Source organism: Pan troglodytes, chromosome X, assembly GCF_028858775.2.
Source record: "Pan troglodytes isolate AG18354 chromosome X, NHGRI_mPanTro3-v2.0_pri, whole genome shotgun sequence".
Taxonomy (NCBI): Eukaryota; Metazoa; Chordata; class Mammalia; order Primates; family Hominidae; genus Pan; species Pan troglodytes.
The window spans coordinates 100,155,980-100,179,015 of NC_072421.2; the positions used below are offsets into that span (position 1 = coordinate 100,155,980).

The 23,036-nt window shown below is 41.8% G+C and overlaps 2 pseudogenes; one reads left to right on the plus strand and one right to left on the minus strand.

The window, feature by feature from the left end:
* Positions 1 to 1,145: 1,145 nt before the first annotated feature.
* LOC735563 (forkhead box protein N3-like) lies at positions 1,146 to 2,916 on the minus strand (annotated as a pseudogene).
* A 14,967-nt stretch (positions 2,917 to 17,883) lies between these two features.
* LOC100611904 (nuclear RNA export factor 2-like) lies at positions 17,884 to 21,719 on the plus strand (annotated as a pseudogene).
* Positions 21,720 to 23,036: the final 1,317 nt, after the last annotated feature.

A 23,036-nucleotide genomic window follows, 5' to 3' on the forward strand; every position in this document is an offset into this window, starting at 1 on the left:
GATTGCAAAAATTTTCTCCCGTTCTGTAGGTTGCCTGTTCACTCTAATGATAGTTTCTTTTGCTGTGCAGAAGCTCTTTAGTTTAATTAAATCCTATTTGTCAATTTTGGCTTTTGTTGCCATTGCTTTTGAGAACCAGCATTTTTTAAAGTTGTTATTTCACACAGAGTACTATGGGTAGCAGTTTCCATAGGCTGTCCTATGAAGTTTCATGACAACTACAGAAGTTAGGTTTTTTTGTTTGCTTTTTATTTTTGATGCAACTCAGTAATTTTTATTGCAACTGGAAGATAATACATTGCAGAAACTTATGGTAGGTCTGGGGAAAAGTGTTATTTACAAAAAATGATGAAATAGTTTGTCTTTGGCAATATGATTACATACAAAGAATGCAAAATGCAGGTATGCATACCTTCCAAGCAACACCATCAAGTCCCTAGAGTTTGGCTGATTGTGCCTGCCTCCATATTGTTTCTTTAGGTTCACATGAACATAACTGAACATCACATTCTTTCTCCTTTATGGTTCTCCCTTTCTATTCATGATATTGGCATGAGTATCAGAAAAAAATGGCTTTTGAAAAATTATTACTCTCGTAAATTAATTTGGCCATGTAGGTCTATTGACCAGCCAAGGTCAGATAACCCTAAGCATCAATAGTAAGCCTCTTGGTCTTCTGATTGCTTTTATCACTTTTTTTTCTGTAAAACAAAACAAAACTCAGAAATGTTACAGAATCAGAGTATTAAAAAATGTACAAGTGTATATGCTTCCCAGACACACATGGATACATTTTTCCTCCACATTTTCATGATGGCAGTATTAAGTAGTGAGTATGAATGACACAGCATGAAACTGGTTACTGAATCAGCTATGAGCTCAGATGGCCTCAACATACATACTCAAGAAATGTTGCATGTTTAAATAACTGAGAGTGTGCTAAATCTCATCTAATAAAAGGAGGAGAGGGGCTGGGGAACTCAGAACACAGTCATGTAAATCTAAGGGTTGGGCCTGAACGATGATTACTTTGCACACGTGCCTTCTAGGTGCTGAATGTGTGTTCCAGTAGCATTGACGTTGACCTCCTTGCGGATTCAGCCACAGGTTTCTGACAAGCTTGAGGAAGCAATGGTAATTTTAGCTTTTTCGGTTTTGTCTTCAGATAATGAAAAGCTTTTGTAAAACAGCTGAGTGTCAATATGAGTTATATGGCTTCAATCTCCTTTAAAAATAAAATTCTTAAGGGTCCAAAACAAAGAAGAGGGGGCAAATTAAAAAAAAAAAGGAAAAAAAAAAGAAAACCAAACCAAAAACAAAACAAGAAAAAAGAAAAAAAAATGCTGATATTGCCACAAATCATTAGAAATCTCCTGACATGCTGAAACCAAATGGCCTTAAGTTCAAAACAAAACAGTGACTTGTTTTTAATTTTTTTGTGATTTCGTTTTGCTCTTCCTGCCCCTTTGCCGTCCGATTGGTGATGTTATTCAAACAGGATCGGATCTCTGCTAAGTGCAGGAGCGACCCCGCCGCTTCTTTAATCTCCTCTTCTTCGCCCTGGTGGGGGGCGGTGCGGGGGCGGTGCTTTACAGTGCATCTCTTTTTGAGGGGCAGTGTGTCGCTGGGGACCTTCCTGGCCTTAGCAAAGTCCTGGCGTTTCTTGTGCTGGGATGCGTACCCGCTGTCCCCCAGAGCATCCCTGGGCTCCTTCTGGCTGTGTTTCCTGTCGTCCTCTTCCCTGTCGCTGTGGCTCTCGTGGCTCCGGAAGCTCCCCTCGCTGCCCTCATTGCCCTCCTGGCTCTCCTTGCTGGCAAACTTGTAGTGGTCGTCGGCCAAGGAGGAGGAGGGGATGGAGTCGCTGGTGGGCAAGGTGCTCCGGGTGTTGGAGGATTTGGCATTGGTGCAGTTGTGATCCTCCTTAGGGTCTCCGCTAACCACCGGGGAGCCACACGATGGCTCGCTCTCAGTCCGCATCCGGCAGCTGGTGATGCCGTACATCATGGCAGCCATCATCTCAATGGGACTGATCGGCAGCTGCCGCACACCAGGAAACAGTCCTCTCAGCTCAGGACCCGCGCTCCGTTTTGTATCACTCCTGGAGGAAAACCTGCTTGTATTTCAGGGGGAGTCCCATGGCCCTGGTAGCATCAATGTCAGGATCTTGGAGAAGGGCTCCATTTCTCTTGAAGAAGGTACTGCCGGGCCAGACGGGTAGACCTGATGTGCTTTGATATGCCTGAGGACAGGTGGGAGGTGTATTGAACACGTGTGGGTGTGGGTGTGGGTGTGGGTGATAAGGTGTCTTTTTCAAAGCCTGAGTTAGATTTTGTCTATACTCTGGGTCTATGCACCACAACGACCCTTTCCCAATACTCTGACTCCTCTCTTCGTCCACTTTCTTAAAATCCTTATTCAATGACAAATTGTGTCTCACTGAGTATTTCCACCCAGTAGGTGCATTTGCAAAATATGGAAAATGTTTCAAGATCCAGTTGTAAATATCTTTCACAGGCAGGCGCTTGGTTGGAGAGTCCTCGATGGCCATAAATATGAGGCAGCTAAAGGAGTAAGGGGGGATTGCAGTTGGGGTTCTGCCTGGCATCGTAGGGCATATCAGAGTGGGTGGGGACGGGGGCTGTCATCGTCCAGGCCCTGGACCGGGCTGACACTCGAGGATCGACTCCCCAAAGCTCTTCAGCAAGTTCTTGCTCTCATGCAGCCAGCTCAGGTTGGTCAGCTCTTCATCTTCCATGGTCCCCTCTTTCAATAGGATGTCAGGCAGAGAAAAGTCGAGGTCATCATCTTCCTAAAGGGCTTGGAGAAACCGCTGCCCCAGTAACACTGACTCAGTCCACTGGAGACACTAACTCCTGAGCTTTCTGGCATCTTACTGGGAGGCATGACGGGACCCATATACATGAAGGCTCCTGAGTCAGAATGAGTCCAGGAAACCGAGGTCCGCATTGCTTCCGTCACAGAAGGACAGAAGGGCCTCCATAATCACGAGAATGCTGGTCTTCTAGGGGCTTCTATCACCTGGCCCCGCGTTGCTTCTCACGGCCGCATTCCGGGGATGCGGCGACGCTGGACTCACCTGTGGCCCAGCCGCTGGGTCGCGCAGTCTCCCAGCCGAGCTGCTGCCGGAACCCCGGCTCCTGTGCCCGGCGCCCGCCCGGGCCAGAAGTTAGGTTTCGAATTCACTAAAGGTTTAGGATTAATAGTTCGTGAAACTGTTTTACACATTTCAGGGTGACTCCAAAATTCTTCATCAATATTAGACTCATGCTGCTTATGAAAATGCAAAATAAATGCAGTTTTTCTACAAGATCATTATAAGCTTATGTATTTGCCTTATACATACTTTTGTAATTTCCACTGAGAGTAGAAATCATCAAATCTTACTCATCTTTGCATCTCTCACTAAGCATTATAGCCTAACACAGAGAGGTGCCCATTAAATGTCTGTTAACAAAACAACAGACATCAAAGGAAAGCTTTAGATCTGGAATAACTAAAAATATTCTGACATTATTTGGTATATGTTAAATAGTTCATAATAAATTTTATTATAATTTAAATAGTGCATAATAACATTTTAAAAATCCATGCAACAAGAATCTCTCATATGATGAATTCCTAGAAATGATGCTGCAAGTTCAGAGGTCTGTAAATTGTGTAAAATGTAAGTGGTGAATATTTTTCAAACAAATGTATATTGTGAAATTCAAATATTATAAACTATTTAATTTACAAAACAAAATACAAAGAAGAAAGCAATCATGATTACTTCCTTAACTCAGCAATGGCAGCAATATTCTTAATCTTCATTACTACACACAAACACACACATGTAGTAATGTGTGTTGCTCATCCTACGTACCAGTGGAATACAGGATAAGGGATGTGGCCTACTTAAGGTGCTGTAAAGAGAAATGGGTCTGTTTCTTACTCTAGCGCTCTATCCAACAGATTAACACCTATTTATTCTTCTGAACACCTTTCCTAATTAGCCTCCAGAGAAATCAGTAGGCATTATTTTTGTTGACATTCCCAGTCTTCTTAAAACAATTAAAGAATGGGGGCAAGGAAATGAGCACATCAATGACATGCAAAAAAAAGGAGAGAGTTCTGTTGTTGAGGTCCTAAATAGTAACGATCACTCTGTTATTATCTAACTCTTCTTCCCCAGAAACTATTGCCTTTGAATTTGCACAACAACAAAGTTTGCTGGCTGGATGACCTGTCTAACATTATAAAGAAGGCCCCCAAAGTCAAGATCCTGAACCTCTCCAAAAATGAGGTGACAAGAAAGGGCCAGATCAAATTTGGGTTGAGGGTAAATTATAGTGCACATCAGGATGATAACAAGAAATAGGATCCCCAGCAGACACAGGCCAGCTCTTGGAAATGCCCTCACTGGCCAGACCACCCACTGCTGCTCTTCTTTTTCTCCTAGGAGCAGCTTGTGCAAGTACTTCAAGGATAGCAGAAATATAAAAACTCTCAAGTTTGTGATGGGGAAGACTGGGCAAGGTAAGGGGGTGTGATGGGAGCAATCACAGGGGCCAAGGGCCAGAGTGTGGCAGCACCCCCCCCCAAAAAAACCTTGCTTCTCCTCTCCTCTACAGACCTGCTGGGGCAGCTGCTGAAGCACACAAAACATGACATTGTGGACTCCCTCAGTGTGTTGTCCAAAACTCAGCATGACCTCAGCTCCTTCCTGGTGGACATGTGTTACCAGAAGGCAAGCACCTGCTTACTCCCTTGGACAGGCCCTGAGAGCCAGAGGTGGGTAGGAGGTTAAGGGGGATCCTGAGCACTGGAGCTCTTCCCTTTCAGAAATGGATGCTCTACTTTTCTGTCTACGGTGTGTTGAAAGAAGGTGAGTGTCTGTAGAGTCCCCTCCCCAAATCCCCCACTGCTCCTTCCCCCTGGCTGGGCTCCCTCTCAGAACTCTCTCAGCTTCCCTGACCCCTTTTGTTCCCTTCCTATTCACCCTGTGTTCTTCCGTTCCCACTCTACTCCCAAAGAATTACCTGTCTTATTGCTAAGTCATAAATTTAATAAAAGTTTAGAAATACTTTCTATATTGCCAAAAGAAAAAAATATTAAAATCGGAAAAGCTGGAAGAACATATTTGCAACAATATTGCAGACTTTGTGTTAATATCCGTGTGCTAAAGGACTTTTGCTTACCAGGAGAAACTGTAACAAATATCAACAGTTAATTTCCCTGAAAAGCAAAATGATTCTATAATAAACATCTGCATCCAAACCACATTTGGTAAAGAAATGAGAATTAAAAGATGTCACAATATGTGAAAAAATCAGTTTGCAGAAAATTATGTGACTTCAAATTCTTAAAAGAATATATATGTATAGTATATATATATGTATGTTTGTTACTTACAAATATTTTAAGGTAGGTAAACATCTGCCTTGCATGTCTAGAAAGTGTGTGCCAGATTGGTAAATAGATTACAGTGACTATCTTTAGGTCATCGTGAGGTGATCATATTGATAGAAAGTGCAGAATGACTTTATTTTCAAAATATACATTCTATAGTGTTGAATATTTTATAATTAGGCAAACTTCAGGGACAGCAAGTAGCTGGTGATTCTGCAAATAAGTTTTCTCCTCTTCCATAAAGGAATACAATGTAATGCATTGGACAAAGAGTGAATAGCTGAGCTCTCCGTTTGTAACAAGTACCTGGGTCTGAGGCCCTGATTGTAGCTAACCAATTCTGCAAGAGTATTTCCCTTGGAAACGGCTCCCTGGGGGTTAGGCTGGTAGCGAACTTAGGGGGCAGTAAGAAAAGTAAATTCAGTCTCCTCTAGCCCCCAGAGGTCTCCTCTCTATGCCTTTGAAGAAGGGACTTCCTGTAAGGACCCCATCTTGTCCACTAACAAAGTTGCTTGGGACTTGCTCTCACCTTCCTCAGCTGCCCTCCCCAAACTTCTGCAAACCCCGAGCTCTAGACCACACAGATTCCCCTTAAGAGAGCCCTGTGTGGACACTGGTGAAAGGTCACTGCCTTAAGGACACACCATGGGTGAGTTGGTCAGCATGAAGCCTTGGCTTTAGGTCCCTACAGGGCAGGAGGGACTGAGCCCCCTCCCCACCTCCATTCCAACCCACATGACACCTAGCGGACTCTCCTTTAAATGGGAAGTAGCAAAAGCCCAGGCTGACTGTTTCCCACTCTCTTGAGGTCTTGGACCTAGTGGGTCCTGACATATCCATACTGGCTCCACATGGAAAACTTCCCCTCCTGTGGTTATGGAAATGGCTGAGCCGAGATGTTCCCCTGGTTTAGGGGAAAGGTCTGAGTCCTGTGATCCTCTCTGGTCCAGGATTTGGGGAGTGAGGAGTGTCACCTGAGGTGAGGGATATTGGAAATTAACATTCTTGAGATTTATACTAGGGGTGGAGGAGGGGCAGAGAACCCACCAATACCCTCAAATTTTCAGCAGCGTTCAAAGTAGATTGTATTACCACTATAGCGTTTTTGAGGCTTGTTTTATAGGTCAGCATATAATCTGTTCTGAAATGTTGCATGTGCTGTCATATGCAGTGTTCTTTCTGTTAAGTAAATTTTGTTTGTTTCTTTGTTTGTTTTTTGAGACGGAGTCTTGCTCTGTCGCCCAGGCTGGATTGCAGTGGCGCAATCTCGGCTCACTGCAAGCTCCGCCTCCCGGGTTCACGCCATTCTCCTGCCTCAGCCTCCCTAGTAGCTGGGACTACAGGCGCCCGCCACCATGCCAGGCTAATTTTTTTTTTTTTTTTTTTGTATTTTTAGTAGAGACGGGGTTTCACCGTGTTAGTCAGGATGGTCTCGATCTCCTGACCTCGTGATCCGCCCGCCTCGGCCTCCCAAAGTGCTGGGATTACAGGCGTGAGCCACCGCGCCCGGCCTCTGTTAAGTAAATTTTGTTAGTCATGTTTTTTAAATCTTCTTCACCTAATGGATTTTGTGGCTGTTTTATTTGTCATTCAGTGAAGTATGTTTAAGTTTCCTACTGAGAATGTGGATTTGTCCATTTCTTCATTTACTTCTGTCAGTTTTTACTGTGCATTTTTTTCTCCATTTAGTTCCATCAATTTATTGTCATGTATATTTTGGCTTTGTGCTAAAAAGTACATACAAATTTGTTTTATTAACATATTTATGTTGAATTAAACCATTTGTCATTACAAAATATCCCTTCTTCTAGTAATATTTTACTGAAAGTATATTTTTTCTCTTATGAATAGCTATACCAGCTTTCATTTCGTCAGTGTTTTAATGGTATATTTTTTGCCATTTTTTTTTCAAATGTCTTGTGTTTTGTTTTACATATGTTCCTATTAAGGAGCATTTGATTGAATTAATTTTTAATTGAGTCTTATGATCTCTGCTTTTTTATTTGAAACCTTCAGTACATTACATATAACATAATTCCACATAAATTTGGCTTAAATATAACATTTTCTGTTTGCTTTACATCTATTTTCCTATCCTAATTTTCTCTTTTCCTTCGTAAAATTTAAAATTATTATTTTTAAATTATTAATTTTTGCCTCATTTGGATTGATAATGTGACATTCTTCTGTCATTTTTGTAGTCTACCTTTTGGATTACAACATCCATTCTTGCCTCTAATGTACATTAGTTCTTTTACATATCCTTGGACAACACAGGTACCTTCCAATATTTTAACTCTTTTAATGCCCCTCCCAATATATTGGTGTGCATTTTTAACTATATATATTTATATATTTAAATTCCTTTTTAAAATTATTTTTAATTTTTAATCAAGTTCTGGGCTACATGTGCAGGGTGTGCAGGTTTGTTACATAGTTAAACATGTGCCATGGTGGTTTGCTGCACAGATCAACCCATCACCTAGGTATTAAGCCCAGCATGCATTTGCTATTTTTCCCAATGCTCTGCCTCCCCCACCCCACCCCTCCAACAGGCCCCAGTGTGTGTTGTTCCCCTCCCTCAACAAACTAATGCAGGAACAGAAAACCAAACACCGCATGTTGTCACTTATAAGTGAGAGCTGAACAATGAGAACACATATTTAAATTCTTTAAAGACATTATCACTGTATTATATAGTCAATATTCATTTAGATTTTCCTACGTATTTGCCAATGTAATTATTCTTCATTCCTTCTTGTATTTACTTGCCTCAATCTGGGATCATATTTCTTTGGCCTGAGGATGAATCTTTAGTTTTGAGTTGACTGGTGACAAATTTGCTTAGCTTTTGTTTGCATTAAAATGTCACAAGTAGGGCCGGGCACAGTGGCTCATGCTTGTAATCCCAGAACTTTGGGAGGCCAAGACAGGCGGATCACTTGAGGTCAGGAGTTCGAGATCAGCCTCGCCAACATGGTGAAACTTTGTCTCTACTAAAAATACAAAAATTAGCTGGGCGTGGTGGCACGCGCCTGTAATCCCAGCTACTCAGGAGGCTGAGGCAGGAGAATCACTTAAACCCAGAAGGCAGAGGTTGCAGTGAGCCAAGATCGTGCCATTTCATTCCAGCCTGGGCAACAAGAGCGAGACTCCACCTCAACAACAACAACAAAAAAGTCACAAGTAGCCTGGAAAACATGGCAAAACCCCGTCTCGACAAACAAAAATTAGCCAGGTGTGGTGGTGCATGCCTGTAGTCCCAGCTACTCTAGAGGCTAAGGTGGGATATTGCTTGAGCCCAGGAGGCAGAGGTTGCAGTGAGCCAACACCGTGTCACTGCACTCCAGCCTGGGCAGCGACAGAGTGAGACTTGTCTCAAAAAAAAAAAGTCACAAGTGTGAAAAAAAAAAATCACTTAAAGTGCTTTTTTCTATTTTCTCACTCCACAACAACCATCAGCACAGAAGACTTCTGTGACCAAATGTGTGGGGAAGTTTTCCCCACCAACAAGCAAGCAATCAGTTTTATAGTAAACACCTGCTGTGTGCCCTCTAATTTAATTTTGATAGTGTCAAAATTAAATTAGGTTACCTGGAGATAGCATCAGATCCCACAGGTTGGGGGCTCAGTTCCCAAGACTGGCCCCCTCCTTCAGACACCATCTGTCGGAAGTCTGGGGCTCCAGAACTTCTGACTGATGGCCTTCAACTTGGAGTTCCTACGACCCTCTTTTTGAATGTGATTAATTTGCTAGAATGGCTCACAGAACTCAGGGAAGCACTTACATTTACCAGCTTATTATAAAGAATATTGCAAATAATACAGACAAATAGATGTATGGGGCAAGGTACAGGGAAGGGATGTGGGGCTTCTATGCCCTCTCCAGATGTGCCACCCTCCAGGAACTTTCATGTGTTCATCCATCCAGAAGCTCTCTGAACTCTGTCCTTTGACTTTTTATGTAGGCTTTTTATGTATGCATGACTGATTAATCCACTGGACATTGGTGACTGACTTACCCTTCAGCCCCTTGAAAGTGCCAGTGCTTTAATACTGCCTTGCTCTTTCCAGTGACCGTCTCCCATCCCGAAGCTACCTAGGGGCTGCCAGCCTAGCATACAAAAAGACTTCACTTTGGAGTTTATAAAAATTTTAGGAGCTGTATGCCAGGAAACAGGGTTGAAGATCTAATATATGTTTTGCAATATCACAGATGTTTATTTAACTTCCATTTTTGTATCTTTCAAAAAATGGAAGTTAAATAAACACACAATTCTAGGCCTACAGCTATTATAGTTTAGCACTCTGGGTATATAACATTACTTTCTTCAAGCTACGTTATTTCTGTTTAAAAATTATATATCGATCCAGTCTTATTTTTGCTCATTTGAAGATAACCCATTGTTTTTATTTTACTTTGAATATTTGCTTTTTTCTTTGGATTTCAACAGCTTTACTATGATGGACCTGGGTTTGGTTTTCCTCATGCCCCACTGGACTTGAAATATACATTGCTTCTTGCATCTGTGACTTGGTATCTTTTGTTACTTTTTGAAACTGCTCAAAAATTCTACCGTGAAATACTGCTTTTGCACTACTTTCTTTTCTTTCTTCTAGAACTCCAATTAAACATGTTTGGTGTATTTACTGTATCTCCTTTAATTTTGCCCCATGTCTTTTTGTATTCTTCATCATTTTGTGTCTTCATACTTCATTCTGGATATTTTCTTCAGATCCTTCTTTCCAAACCTCCTTGTTGTTCAAGGAGATGTAAAAGAACTAATATGCATTAGACTGTGATAAGGCAAGAATGTACATTGTAATGTGAAGGGTAAAGACCACAAAAGTATATCTGTTATTTTATGCTGCTAATCACAAAGTTGTTCTTAATTACAGTTATTGCATTTATGAATTCTAGAAATTCTATTCATTTTAATATATTTTCCAATTCTTGGCTGAAATGCTTAATCTTTTATATTCTTGACAATAATGCCATTATCTGATTATCTGGATTTTATGTTTTTTATTGCCCTTTTTTTGTTTGTTTGCTTGGTTTTTAATCATGTCATTTTATCTCCTTCTAGATTTTTTTTTCAGAGAACTATATATAATAAATTGTAGATTTATTTATTTCAGTCTTAGAATGAAGTTGTCTTGCTCCAGGGAAGATTTTTTTCTGTCAACTTGCTAGGTTGCAAGGAAAACCCCAAATCTCTTTAATCCCGTTGATGATTGAGATGATTAATTTGGACTTCAGTCCCTTGGAGGGCTGGTCTATTTCCAGTTTACCCATATTTACCTGACGTAGCTCTTAGAGGTTCCTATCTAAGCCTGAGTGGTTTGCCAAGATCCCCTCTCCTTAACATACCCAACTTCAAATTTTATGCTCTTATCTCTATAACTCTGGGAATTTGGCACAAATTCACAGTATTTTAGCATCGTACCTATATCCTTAGGCATCACCAACTGCTGCTAGAAAAAAATCAGCCCCAAGGATTGGGATTACATTCTGAGTTTCCTTTTTTCCCCTGGTATTTCCCCCATAACATCTTATTGTATCATTAGCTTTTTGATGCCTTTAAACAACCTTTTATTTTAAATTATTTTCCACACTTTTCTAGTTGTTCTCAGTTGGAAGTTTGGTGCAATGTAACTAGTCTCTCTTTGCTGGAAGAAAAACTCTAAATTTATTTTTTCAAATGCTGAGTTTGGTATAGTCCTTATTATCCTCATTATTATCTTCTTTACTGTGTCTTCTCTCTAATGTTTGGAAGATAATGTCACAGGAATGGGAAAACACATGTAATATGCTTTCCATGAAGTTTTCCAGATGGACATATATGGCTAGCATGGATTCGGTATATCAGAAGTTTTTCTCATTTTATTGTATTGCCATTGCTCATCCTCATCTTGTGCTTCCATCCTTGAGTGTTTGCCTCTTGTTTATGAGACTGTCAGGTCTCTTTCAGCCTTCAACTACTCTCTGATATCTCAGCCACTCCCCTGATAATAAATTCTGGATCCTTCTCTTCCCACCATCGTCCTGATTAATTATGAATATATACATTGAGGGAATGTTTTTCAAAATATAAACTTTAAAAAGGGCAATTGTTTTATCAACATATACAAATTTTCAAAATGGTTGGTGAACTGGTAAGCTCATTCACTCACTCTTGATTAACATGCAAATAAGTATAAATGTATATTTTAAATGCCACTTCTAAAAATCTCTTAAATTTGAAAGCATTCATGTTTTGACCAAAGTAATCCACTTGTAGAATTATTGAAGGAAAAACTGTAAACAAATAATAGAATGTATATATAATCCTATTCTTCGCAGCATTGTTTATAGTAGCAAAAATTTGGAAAGATTTATTAAAATTTGAAATTTTATTAGTAGATTAAAGTTTGTGGCAGATTTTTTTTTTTTTTTTTTTGAGATGGAGTTTCGCTCTTGTTGCCCAAGCTGTGATCTTGGCTCACCACAACCTCCGCCTCCTGGGTTCAAGCGATTCTCCTGCCTTAGCCTCCCGTGTAGCTGGGATTACACCCATGGGCCACCACGCCAGTCTAATTTTGTATTTTTAGTAGAGACGGGGTTTCTCCATGTTGGCCAGACTGCTCTTGAACTCCCGACCTCAGGTGATCCACCCGCCTCGGCCTCCTAAAGTGCTGGGATTACAGGCGTGAGCTACCGCGCCCGACCTGTGACAAATTTTAACTATAATAATAATCTATTGTATAAATTATATTAAAGTCAGAAATTGTTATTTAGGCATTTTAGAAAATATGAAAAAGGTAAATTTTGGACTAATCATATTTATTCTTTCCTGAGCTTCCAGCTCAATGAGATTCAACCATCAGTTCTTGCTCTGGTAAACAGGTGACCTTAGCTTTAATTTCCACAGTGTCTTTAAAGGAAAGCATATTAATTTGATAGATAATAAAAATCAATTAAATATTATTTCTGAACATGCAATGATATAAAATGTTAACTGAAATAGTAGGTTACAGATATTTTTACAATATGATTGCGGTTTGAAAATATATCTGTGTATATATAACATATTCAATAGCACACAAGCATACAGCAGCAAACATATTCACTTATCACCTCTCTGTTTCTCTCAGTCTCTCTGTCTTTCTCCCTCTCTCTCAAATTATTTGTTAAAGAAACTGGATCTTTTGTCATGCATTTGGTTCATTGCCTATCCACAATGATGAAGCCCTGAATTGCTGCTGAGGCCCGATCAGATTCAGGTTTAATGTTTGGCAAGAATATTTCATAGGTGGTACCCATAACAGAGTACCTTATATCTGGTTGTTTCCCTTTTTGTGATTTTTGCAAGGCATTAATGATCATTGTATAAATTCTTTATTTAATTAGAAGTTTTTGAATGATGATAGTCAAATTCTATCTTGCCTTCTTCATATATTAGCTAGAATATTCCTATAAAAATAAAATTTCATCAACAATTTGGCTATCTTTATGTACAGCTTGCACAGGGAAGGCAGAATAAATATTTGATTCTTCCCTTTTATTTACAAATTTTTATAAATATAAGTGGTTTCCTGGCATTCTACAAATGTCATCAATAAGGTTCTTCTTGGTTGTTGTTTTTGAGTATCATTATGAACTCACAGCTTTTTAACATATTGATGGGATTCAAACCCTTGTTATAAGATTTTTGAGCAGAGGAATGAGAAGATTTGACTTATGCTTCAAGAAAATCACTCTCCCTGCTATGACAAAAATGCATGGTGAGGGAGCAAGTGTAAAAGCAGAGGGACAAGTTGGAAGGCAATGTAATCCAGGAGATAGATGTTGGTGACCTTGCCAGGGTAGTAGCAATGGAGGGAATGAAAAGGGGCCAGACTCTGGATATATTTTAAAGGTAGAGTCAAGAGACTTTCCTGATCAGTTGGATGTGAAGTATGAGAAAAAGAGAGCACTCCAAGCTATCATCAAATTTTGGGGACTGAACATTTCTGGATCAAATGCTCTAACCCATATTTAATTTCACTTCCAGTGCCATACAGGGAAAGTCCCAAAGGTTATGAGTAACAAGACTATCTTGACCATGGGTCACATGGTGAAAGCAATGACTTTCCAGAGGAGTTCATCTGAGGCCTGGTCATAATAAGTATATTGTAAAGTGATCAGGAGTGAATAGAACGTTTACTCACAAGTATGTCCTGAGGTAACATGGAGTAATTAATATAGAATATGTATAAAATGCAAACCTATGGACAGGCACTGTGGCTCATGTCTGTAATCCCAGCAATTTGGGAGACCGAGGCAGGCAAATTTCTTGAGCTCAGGAGTTCGAAACCAGCCTGGGCAACATAGTGAGACCCTATGTCTACCAAAAATTTAAAAAAAATAGCCTGGCATGGGGTGTGGTCTCAGCTACTTGGGAGGCTGAGGTGGGAGGATTCAGTGGAGCCCAGGGGGTGGAGGTTGTAGTGAGCCAAGATCATGCCTCTGCACTGCAGCCTAGGTGACAGTGTGAGACCCTGTCTCAAAAAATATATATTTTTATATAAATATATATTTATATAAATATATATTTATATAAATATATATATTTTTATAAATATATATTTATATAAATATATATATTTTTATAAAGTATGTATTTATATAAATATATATTATATAAATATATATTTATATAAATATATATTTATATAAATATATATTATATAAATATATATTGATATAATATATATTTTATAAATATATATTTTAATATAATATATATTTATATAATATATTTTATATAAATATATATTTTTATATAATATATAAATATATATTTTTATATAATATATAAATATATATTTTTATATATTATATAAATATATATTTTTATATATTATATAAATATATATTTATATATTATATAAATATATATTTTTATATATTATATAAATATATATTTTTATATATTATATAAATATATATTTTTATATTATATATAAATATATATTTTTATATTATATATAAATATATTTTTATATATTATATAAATATATATTTATATATTATATAAATATATATTTATATAATATATAAATATATTTTTATGTATTATATAAATATATTTTTATATAATATATATTTTATATATATTTATAATATATAAATAAAATAATATAAAATAAAATACAAACCTAGAGAACCTTAAATTTAGATGCTAAAAGGAAGCTGGCTTCGGATAGTCTAATTTCCTTAATCCCCACCTCCAAAACCACTAGTATTACCATCGTTTCAGTTGAATGTGATAAAAATAAAATATCCTTTGTGAATATGCTTATGGGAAAGAGAATTGATACTATCTTTTAGATGTAAATTAAACTTCCAAATCTTGTCTCATGGTGAATTGAACATGTTGGTGGGGAATACAGAGGGTGAACAAGGAAATTTCTAGGAGTAAATACAGTGTGAAATATAACGGAAACACTTTATAAGCATTCCTGAGTCCACAATTATTTGATAAAGTAGACTTGCTAGCAAAGAAAACCAATAGAAACAAAAAGAATATTACATAATGATAAAAGGATCAATCCACCAGGAAGACAGAATGATCCTACCTGTATACACACCCAAACAGCAGAGGCTCAAAATACGTGAAAGAAAAACTGACGGAGCTGAAATAGCCAAGTCCAAAGTTGTCATTGGGGCCTTCAACATCCCACTCTTAGCAATTGATAGAATTACTATATAGAAAATCTACAAGGCTATAGAAGATCTGAATAGTATAATCAGTATAATAGTATGATAGTATAATACAGTAGTATAATCAATACAGATCTACATGACATATATAGAACATTTTACCCAACAACAGCAGAGTACACTATTTTCCCACATATCTTATAACGTTCATGATAGACCATGTTCACAGACATAGACCATGTCCTGGGCCATCAAAAAACCTCAATAAATTTAAAAGAATGAAAGTCATACAGAGTATTCTCTCTGACCACAGAAAAATCTCTAAACACTTGGAAATTGTAGTTGACACCTGTCATTTCTGATCATTGTTCAGCTCCTTGTTATAGAAGAGTAGCGGTTAGAAGCATTGCCTTCTCAACTGAAAGGCATTTCAGGCTTAGCAAAAAGAAAGCTCACTCTGTATTTCCAAAAGAGTATTGTTGAGGGCAAGGCTGGAGGCAGAGAGACAGTTCAGCAGGATGATGCATCAATCCATCCTGTCATGAAAGCTTGCACTAGAAAAGACAGTACAGCTTGCTGATTGTTAATAAAATCAATTTGGTGGCTGATTGCATTTGGGAGGTGTGAGAGAGGTTGCCTATCAGGTTTTGGTGAGGTTGTTAGACTATAGTGGCATAAGAGAAGGCAACATTTGGATCCTTCCTGGGGTATGGTTGATGTGCAGTCTAATCCATGAACATTCACACTTCTGTTCTCTATAAATCCTGCTCCATTTTCCAAATGGTTCCACACAGTTACCTCCTCCTTTAAGATCTCTTCCCTAACTATGTCATCTGTGAGAAAAGGCTCTCCTATCTGGACGGGTAGAGGAGTTTGCTTTCTGGGGCTTGTGTGACTGCTCTATTAGGGCGGGTTGGCACTTTGCTTGCCTTACTATGGTGTTAGGCCAAGAAATGGTACATGGTATATGACCACTGATGTGTCTTCAAACTTGTATTTTTGTTCCAAATTTCAGAACACAGTGATGGTAGCAGCTCTCCTCAAGGAGAAAATAAAGGTGGAGATTCTTCCCAGGGGAATTTTGGAAAGGAGAACCTTCATGATGAACATGATGGGTATGAGCTCCCACCTCCCCATCTTCAGAAGGTAGATGAAAATGTGGAGGTGGGGGATGTCCACGAGGATCCCCAAATAAGAAAGTAAGTGACCAGGAAGGCTGGTTTGCACATAGCAGCCCCTGGGACTTTGTAATTCTTTCACTCTCTGTAGTCTTTTTTTCCTCTCCCTGAAAAACTGAAGAATGCTAGAAGTGAAGTAATGGCTGAAAAATCCTAATTGCAGACCTGGTTTTCAGTGAGTTGAGGGTGTATGAAAAACTGTGTCACATTTCTATGCATTTCTATACATTTATAGACATATCTTTTTATCCATTTCCCTACAGCAACCCCTCTACCTTACAACCCGATAGTAGGAGTGTGAAATGCCATAGTGAATACCAAGATAGAATTCCTCCAGAGAGAGAAGTGGAGAAGAACACACAGAATGGAGACCCAGGGACCTGGTTCAAGGTCACAGTGAGTATCCTGAGAAAATGCAAAAAATGTGCAGGAAAGGTGGGTCAGGGAGAGTTGTATTAATCACACGTAGAAATACTAGATATTTTTCTGAGGACAGGGAAGTTAACATCTAAGCACAGGTTCAGAAAAACAATGTAAAGGGAACAGGCTGACTGCAAGAGGACCCAAGAGGCTGTCTAAACACAAAGGTGGAAACTACTGCCAAGAAGATGTGGCAGCTCTCCACAAGATGCCTCATGGCTCAAGCTGAGTGTAGCAGTGTTGAGTTTCTGGAGTTCTTGTCAGAGGTGCAGGCTGGGTCTTCAATAGGTAGAATCTCCTAGCACCTTAAAAAAAAGATCATTTAGAACATCTGAATTTTATTATCTGAGAGGTATATTTGGAATAGAGAGAAAGGACAACTAGGAAACCCATGTCTGGCAAAAAAAAAAAAAAAAAAAAAAAGTTGAAATCATGTTAATGGTCCCTATCTTAGAAGTCTTTTAAAGCTCCATTAGAAGGTTAGAATAAAACACTTAGTTGGGTTATTTTCCAGACTTAATTCCATGTTGTCTCTCTTCTATCCTATCCCTTCTTTTCACCATTAGATTCCTTATGGGATAAAGTATGATAAGAGTTGGATAGTGAATTCAATCCAGAGCCATTGCAGTGTCCCCTTCACTCCAGTCGCTGTAAGAGAAGATGGTGAAGCCAGATGAGTAGGCACAAGGGAGGGGGAGACGCCTGACTCAGCAGGGGCCACTGACCTCTGACACTATTGCTCTTGCCTTTACTCCCTGTAGTTCCACTACAACAAAAATCGGGCCCATTTCTTTATTCAGGATGCTAGTGCTGCCTGTGCATTAAAGAAAGTCAACTGCAAGATTCATGATGAGGAAAACCAAAAGGTATATGTCAACAACATTCCCTATATGTAGTCTCTGGGAAAGAGGACAGGCCAGGGGCTAGTCATTGTCTTTTTTGAGATTGAGGTCCTCATGCTCAACTTGCCTCACCTTCTTGCAGGTATTTGTTTTTGTCAATCTTTCTACTAAACCCCAGTCTATCCAGAAAATGTTGAAACCAAAAGAGATGGCATAGCTAAAGGTAATACAGACTCAAGGCACCACTTCTTCCCCCACCCCTATATTTCCCTGTCACCACTACCACCACCACCAGAGCCTCAGAGCTGCTCTCTTCATCTGTCTCTGCAGCTGACCCTGAACAAACGATATGATGTCTGCCAGCAAGCTCTTGATCTCCAGAGGCTCCGCTTTGACCCAGGTATGGCTGACAGCAGCAATTCTAGGACAAGTAGGGGCAGAGCAGTCTGCCTGGAAGGGAGACTTATATGGACGGCAACTTTGGGAGGGGTTGGTGCTGGTGCTGGTCCAGTCAGGCCCCTCACAGCCTTCTGATGCCCTTCTCTCGGCTTCCTGGAGACTTGGTGAAACATCATATTGATATAATCCTGAATCAAAGAAACTACATGGCTGCCACTCTGAAGATCATTGAAAGGAATTTCCCTGAGGTGAGGCCTTAGGCCCAGTGCTAGTATTTAATTAGAGGGGTGGAAGAGATGGAGTGAAAGGCAGATTTGTTTCCAAGGCTCGAGATAGTATCCGTCACTCTAACTGTTCTTACCTGATAGCTATTATCTTTGAACTTGTGCGACAACAAACTGTACCACCTGGATGGCCTGCCTGACATTATAGAGAAGGCTCCCAAAGTCAAGACCCTGAATCTCTCCAAAAATAAGGTGAGAAGGGGGAACCAGATCAACTTTGGATGGAGGGTGGATGGCAGTACATATCAGAATAATGGCAACAAGCAGGCAGAGGTACCTGTGGGTGACTGTGAGGACTGGGGGAATTCGGGACCCAGGGTCCCGGGTGTTTCTCTTTCCCTGGCCCTCCTTCTCCAGTTTCCTCCCCATCTTTCTTAGCTGAAGTCGGCTTGGGAGTTGGGCAAGGTGAAAGGGTTGAAGCTCGAAGAGCTATGGCTGGAAGGGAACCCGTTGTGCAGCACCTTCTCTGACCAGTCCGCCTATGTAAGGTCAGTGGCAACCCCTGGCACCCTTCCTGGGCACCTTTGCTCCCTGGGTGACTGAGCTGTGTCTGAAGGTGCCCTTCTGCAGGAAGAAGCAGCCTTTGTCCTCTGGGAGGACCACAGACCTCCCCTCCTACTCTCTCTCTCTCTCTCTCTCTCTGTCACTCACTCATCTGTGCTTAGAGGTCTCCTTTCCTTCCTCTGACATGGTCCCCTTTTCACCTGCTCTGGGGTGTGTTTCCCGCCTGTCTCCACCAAGCCTCCTCCAGTGTGCCCTATGTGAGTGTGCTCCAGGAAGTGGGGCTCCCCACCTCCCCAGGACCAGCAGTATTCAGATGCTGGTGCCCTGGACCGAGAAGAGTCCTTTAGTCCGGGACCTCATGCTGAGACAGGCCTTCCTGCCTCCATGCTGAGATGGGGCTTCCCTCCCCTGTCCCGAGAGGGGTTCTCCTTCTCTTGCTCCAAAAAGGTCCCCCCACCTGTCCTGGGCTGGCATAGGGGCTTCTCTGCCCCATACTGAGGGCTGGGGCCCCGGGTGGCTGCTGTCATGCCATCTCTTCCTCTGGCCCAATGCCAGGAGCTGGGCCCTCCTTGGGGAGAAACCTGGGTTTCCTGCGTCAAGGGGCCAGAAGCGGGCCACGTTCCTGAGGCGGGAGTGGAAGGCAGAGGGCAGAGGAGGTTGAGAAGACAGAAGGACAGGCCTCTCAGGGCACTGCCCCACCTTCCCTCCTTCTCCACCTCACATCGTCCTGCCTGGGCCCTCAGAGGAGCCCTGGGTAGCCCGAGATGGGTAGCATTCCTCCGTCAAGGCGTCAGCACAGAGGGGCACAGGAGTCAGGGACCATCAGAAGAGAATGCAGTGGTCTGGAGAGGGGGTCCCCAGACTCTGAACCCCATGCTGAGCTGGGGCCTGACTCTTCACTCCTCCCGGGAGAAGGTCTCCTGTCCCCGTGGCTGCTCTGTTTCCCATGCCCAGCTCAGACTGAGCTCACACAGGTGAGGAAGGCTCCAGCTGCATCCAGTGGGCCCCAGCCCAACAGGTGCATGTTTTCCTTTCCTGCCTCAGTCCCCAGGGACAACCGGGAGCGATGAGGGAAAGGGCTGCAGCAGGGGAGCCCTTTTCTCCTCTATACCTCCCTGAACTCCACCTCTACAGTAGAGCATCTTTCCCTTCCCTTTGCTTTGCATCCTGTTTCTCCCTTGCGTCTCCTCTCCTATGTCTCACCCGTCTCTCCCTCCCCTACCTTCACCCCATTTCTGTTGTCATCACCCTGCCTTCCCCTTCCTGCCTCCTGAGCCCAGCCTCACTCACCTACCTATCCCAGCATCCTCAGCATCCCTAAGACCTGACCTGGTCTTGGCCAGGGGCAGGCCAGGCAGATTGATGGACAGCCAGTGGGGTAGCAGAGCCCTGGGCTCCCACTCCATTTCCTGCTCCCTGCGTAGCCTTCCATGGGGATTTGGACAAAGGGGAGGGAGGGAGGGGGAAGAAACCCTGGAGCTCCCAATGCTGCTTCTTGTGGCACTGGAGAAGAGAGTCGGGGCAATCTAGGTGGAAGCTAACCAGGAGGAAGGAGAGGGAGGAGAGTGAGAGGGGGAGAGGGAGGGGCAGGGGGAGGGAGAGGGAGAGAGGCTGTGCAACCCTGAATTGTCAATCACTTCATTCTATTTTTTGTTATGGACAGTATCATCCGGGAATATTTCCCCAAGTTGTTATGCCTGGTAAGTATTTACTGTCATCATTGTCTCCTCTTACTCAAGTACATGACCTCCATGCCTGCCCTCAAGTCCTTTGGCTCTTGCCTGGATTACATGTTTGTATCCAACCCTCATCCATTTTAGAGGCATAGATTCCTGAAAAAGACAAGAATATTCTCCCTGGAATAAAATGTCCATAAACATACACACGCACCCACACTCACTAATTGACACAAAAGTTGCATCTAATAATAGATGCTTCCAAGACCCACTGTTGAAGACTCCATCTGCTGTCTTGCTGATAGAATTTTGAGGGGGCCATTTCATGCCTCACCTCTGACCCTTTTTCCCTCCAGGCCTGTTCATCTCCTTACTCATCCAGCTCTACCTCCCTGGTATGCACTGCTGACTGCCTCTTTCCTTTCTCAGGATGGCCAGGAGTTAGCATCTCCAATTATAATTGGCATTGAAGCCCCTGAGATAATAAAACCTTGTAAGGTAAGGAGGGACCAGATTTGAGATACTGTAAGGGACGTTTTTTAAACCACATAGTTTCAAGATGTCTTTTGATTCCAGGAAAGCTATAAAGGATCTGAGACCATAAAGAGTCTGGTGCTTCAGTTCCTGCTTCAGTAAGTACCCCAGAATCCTGAGGTCGTGGAAGGTTGAGACAAGACAGGCCACCCAAGCAAATGTCTATTCATGGATTTAGGAAGTCTTCAAGTCTCCTTTGGGGCCCAGGCCACAGAGATAGCCTTTCCCCACTGCTCTTTCACAGGTATTACTTGATCTATGACTCTGAAGATCGAACGGGTCTCCTCAGTGTTTACCATGACAAGGCCTGCTTCTCCCTGACCATTACCCTCAACCCTGAGGACCCAGAACCGTGAATATCACAGCTCTGACTCTGGTCTGGGGCCATGTGGTCCCCAGCAAAGGCCAGTTCCTGGAAATGTCTGCACTAGCTGGGCCACCCACTCCTGTTCCTCTTCTTCTCCTAGGAGCAGCTTGGAAAAATACTTCAAGGATAGCAGGAATATAAAGAATATCAAGGACCCTCGTGTGTGATGGGTGAAGATCAGCATGGGAAATGGGGTGGAGAGTCAATAATAGGGTACAGGGTACAGGGTGTGGCAGCCCTCAATGCTTCTCTTGCTCACACAGGCCTGAGGATTCAGCTGCTGAAGCACACAAAACGTGAGATTGTGGACTCCCTCAGTGTATTGCCCAGAACTCAGCATGACCTTAACTCCTATGTGGTAGACTTGTGCATCCAAATGGTGAGCACCTGCTTCCTCCCTCAGTCAGGCCCAGAGAGCTGAAGTAGGTAGGAAGTAGGTAGGTGGGTAGGAGGATCATGAAGGCTCTAGTTTTTTCTTCTTCCCTTTCAGGAAAGGATGCTCGTCTTTTCTGTCAATGGAGTATTTAAGGAAGGTGAGTGTCTATAGATTCTTCTCTCCAGATCACTCATTACTCCCTTCCCCAGGCTGGGCTTACTCCAAGAACTCTCTCAGCTTCCCAAGTTGCTCTTCTCCCCTTCCCTTGCATTCTTCCTCTCCGTTTGTGTTCTTCCTCTCCTGGCAACTTTCTGTTATCTTTGTGTTCTTTCCTTTTTGTTCCCGTCCCTTTGTGTTCTTCCTCTCCCCCAATTTTGTTCCCAAACATCATTACTTCCTGACCTACATCCATGCCTGTCTGCACCTGCACCACTCAGGCTTAGGGACACAGCCTGTAGAGTTTGATGGCTCTCATCCCAGGTTGTTACTTTGCGAACTTGGGACATTGTCCTGTTACCTAACCCCTCAGTTTCCTCATTTGCAAAATGGGGTTGGTAAGCTCATCTCTTGGGCGACTGTGTAAAATGAATCAAGCGAACTCATGTTTGTCAAGAGACCTGACACATGTTAGGGGGTTCTATCCCTGGGTGCCGCTTGTTCCTATTTTTGCCCTCTCAGTCCCTGAAACTCCCTCCTGACTCTCACTGAAAAGTTGTCCCAGCCTGGCTCCCTTCAGGGTGCCAAAAGATTATCTCCCTGACTGGAGAACCCTGTATGAATGTGTAAAGCATGTGCAACTGTAAGGAGGTATCATTGTTTGTTGTTTCTAAAGTGGAAAGAGAGTCTCCAGGTTCTGTTCTTGCCTTCACCCGAACCTTCATCTTGACTTCTGTCAGCAATTCCAAGTAAGGGCTGTGCTGTGGGTGGGAGCACCCATCCTGTCCTGGAGCCAATGGTGTGGTAATGTGGTGGTGCAGTCCTCAGGATGTTCTCAGTACCATAGAAAGCCAACTGGTAGATCCAAGGAGAGGTCTAGATTATGAGAATACCAGATTCTCTTTTTGGCCACAATACTTACTAATTAGCTGTGTATCTTTTTGTCCAGTTGTAAGATTTCTCTGTGAAACAGTCCTTTTCTGAAAATGGGATGTCTACTTCTTTTGTAAAGTGTAAATGCATTGGGGTTAAATCTACAAATCTAAGGAAACTGGTAGGCAATCTCTCCAAAGGTGGACTCTGCAGCAGGGGTAAAGCCTACCAGCCAAGGAATCCGAAAGGTGGGCAGAGTAGGGGCTTGGAAGGAATCTGGTTCCTCAGTGGCAGTGGAAGCAGGATCATTGTTGAAAGTGTGAGGTTGTCCAT